Genomic DNA, 3757 nt, shown 5'->3' on the forward strand with positions numbered 1-3757 from the left:
CTTAGATTCTGGAGTGACTGGATACTCAGGTGAGGTCCAGTGACCTCCCCACCCCTCCTGGGCATGAATGTCAACAGTCAACAAGTCCAGCTGTGGTGATCTTCTGCAAGCAGACACAGCTAATACCATGAAGATGGTGGCTGTTCTGCTTGGAGGACTGTGCTGTGCAACAAACGTGCGTGGTATGACATACATACATACACACATACATACATACACACATACATAATACATACATACATACACACATACATAATACATACATACATACATACATACATACTAAATGTAATAAAAATAATTTTAAAGGGCTGGCAAGATGGCTCGGTGAGTGAAGAGGGCTTGCTACACAATCATAAGGACCAGAGTTTGGATCCCGGCACTCACACAAGAAGCCAGGCTTCCCTAAAAATGCCTGCAGCCCCAGTTCCAAGAAGGACAAGTTGCTTTTTGTCAGGTGTTTTGGTGGCAGCAAAGAGAACAGTAACTAATATCATTCTTTTACAAGCCCTCAAGTGTCGTCTCTCTCTTTCCACATGGTACAACAGACATGATGATGTAACATTTGAGAATCATTAATTTAAAACATGAATGTATAAAATTTACTGATATCTTAGCTAGGGTTTCTATTGCTGCAATGAAACACCATGACCAAAAGCAAGTTGGGGAGGAAAGGGTTGATTTGGCTTACACTTCCACATCACTGTCCATCACTGAAGGAAGTCAGACAGGAACTCAAACAGGGCAGGAACCTGGAGGCAGGGGCTGGTGCAGAGACCATGGAGGAGAGCTGCTTACTGGCTTGCTCCCCATGGCTTGCTCAGCCTGCTTTCTTATAGAAGCCAGGACCACCAGCCCAGGGATAGCCCCATCAATCACTGATTAAGAAAGCCTTGCCTGCCGGGCGGTGGTGGCGCACGCCTTTAATCCCAGCACTCGGGAGGCAGAGCCAGGCGGATCTCTGTGAGTTCGAGGCCAGCCTGGGCTACCAAGTGAGCTCCAGGAAAGGCGCAAAGCTACGCAGAGAAACCCTGTCTCGAAAAACCCAAAAAAAAAAAAAAAGAAAGAAAGCCTTGCCTACAGCCAGATCTTATGGAGGCATTTTCTCAACTGAAGTTCCCTCCTCTCAGATGACTAATAGCCTGTGTCAAGTTGACATAAAACGACCCAGCATAACTGGCAAAGGTAAATATAGAATTAAACTCAGAATATTCCAGCACTGTTAGGGTACTATGTAAGTCAGATATCCTTAGTATGAAAGTGAAAGTCCAAACAGTTTTTAAAAACTGGTCTGGAGAGATGGCGCAGAGGTTAAGAGCACTTACTGCTCTTACAGAGGACCCTAGTTCAGTTCCCACACCAAGGTCAAGCAACTGACAACCAAATAACTCCAGCTACAGGGAATCTGATGCCATCTTCTGGCCACTAGGGCACTTGCACTCATGTGCATATACCCGCACACAGAAACATATGCACACAATTTTAAAAAATAAATCTTTTTAAAACAAATACAATGAGCTGTTAAGTACCTTAATATGAAGAAATGCAAATCATGACAGCAAAATGGGAAATTGTTGGGGACTATAGAAGTGTGAAGCTTGGGTATGCAAATAAAGATATCTACTCTACCTATCGGATGTTGTATATAAGCTTTGTTGTAGTCAGAACAGTGTAGCACAAACCATAAAGAGCAAGTTAGGAGCTGGAGAGATGGCTCAGAGGTTAAGAGCACTGACTATTCTTCCAGAGGTCCTGAATTCAATTCCCAGCACCCTCATGGTGGCTTACAACCATCTGTAATGAGATCTGATGCCCTCTTCTGTGTACATAATAAATAAATAAATAAATAAATAAATAAATAAATAAATAAATAAATAAATAAATAAGTAAAATAGAGCAAGTTAGTATTCAGTAAAATCACCAAGCCTGATGTGCCTCACACCTGTACTCTCAGCACTTGAGAGGCAGAAGCAGGAGGATTGCCTCGAGTCTGAGTCCAGCCTGGCTTTCATAGATTGACTGGTCTATGCTTGAGAGAGAGAGAGAGAGAGAGAGAGAGAGAGAGAGAGAGAGAGAGAGAGAAGAAGAAGAAGGAGGAGGAGGAGGAGGAGGAGGAGGAGGAGGAAGACCCATAAAGTAAGCAGTAAATAACTAATAAAATGGTGGGGGCGGGGCAGGAAGCCTTACCTATCAATAATACCTTAACTATGAATGGATCAATGAAGACATGGAGTGAGAGGAGACCTGGGGAGACACAGCCCTGTCGACAAAGGGCTTGCTGTGCAGTCATGAGGCCCTGAGTTCAGATCCCCAGCACCCATGTTCTGTATCCTTAGCACTGTTGGTGGGGGCACGTGGGGGAATACATGGGGGGGCAGGTGTCTGAAGCTCAGCTCTCACCCACAGACAACAGACACTCGTGGGGATCCTCGGAGCCTCTGGGATCAACCTGTAGAACCCGAATGCATCATAGCATGTCCCGAAAACCCACCCCTGGTATCTGTCCCACAGCACAGGGACCAAAAACACTCCACACCCCAAACCAAGAAGCCACCATGGACCCCACAGCACCTGAAGCAGGCAGAGTTCAGCAAGTGTCCGTGCTTGCACACCCAGAGAAGCCTGAGGTGGGAGGCACCGAGACCCACCAACAGCATCTCTCCAGTCAAGAATGAAGTGGTCCCCAGGCTGAACCTGCCACCCAAGGTGGGTCTCTGCAGTCCCAGGCTGGTGTCCACGGCACAGTCCTTGGAGGAAATCTGTAGCTCTGGCCCATGCAAAGGCAGAGAAGGAAAATCCATTCAGGGCCAAGAGCTCTGTCTGAACTCTGTCCTTTTCTCAAGCAAAAGAAAATATTATTTCACCCTCTAAAGAGAACCACACATAATAAGAGGCGAAATGTCAAGACCAATGTTGACATAAACCCCCAAGGAAAACAAACATCTCCGAACCTTCTCTGTGGCCTCCCCACCTCACCCTGCTTGGCTAGTTTAAACAGACCTAGCAGTGGGCAGAAGGAAGGCAGAGAAGCCTGCCTGCCCTGGGGCTGGGCTGCCTGCCGTTCAGTCCTCTAAGAACCCGTAGATGAACCTGGGAAGGACACGCAGACAGGACCTATGTTTCAGATCTTGGATTGATTTCAGATTCAAGCTCACTCACTGGCTGTGTGACCTTGGGCAAAAAGCCTGACCTCTCTGAACCTGTTTTCTCTTGGTAAACTGTAGGGAGAGATAGAATGGGATAATGTGGGCACTGGGCACAAAGGACTGAGTACTGGTGATCACCACTCTGTGAAGTTAGGTCTTTATGGTGGGAGAAGGGGGAGGGCTGGGTCCTGCTGTGTGACTGAATACTTGAATAATTTCTAAGCACTCCTAGATACCCAGTACTAGCCCAACTACCACATGGGACCCACACAGCTCTGAAACATGGAGACTGTCAAGCCCTTGTTAAAAGAGAGGCAAGGGGACTCCAAAAAGTAGAGGGTCCTGTCTGAGCTCACACAGCCTGGAATAAGGATGAGACTTAAGCCAAACCTCATCCAGGAAGTTGGAACATTCTGGGATGGAGGAGGGCAAAGTGTGCATTCCAAGAGTCCTCAGGTCTGACTCAAACTGTTCACTGAATGGCTTCTAGCTCTCAGACCACCTGGCTCTAGGCTAGCCTGGAGTTCAATGTAGCTGAGGCTAGCTTGAACTCCTGGACTTATGGGACTTTTTTTATCCTCTCCTTTTCTGAACTGATGGCACAGTAAGGC

The sequence above is a fragment of the Peromyscus maniculatus genome, chromosome 4 (assembly GCF_049852395.1).
Source record: "Peromyscus maniculatus bairdii isolate BWxNUB_F1_BW_parent chromosome 4, HU_Pman_BW_mat_3.1, whole genome shotgun sequence".
NCBI lineage: Eukaryota > Metazoa > Chordata > Mammalia > Rodentia > Cricetidae > Peromyscus > Peromyscus maniculatus.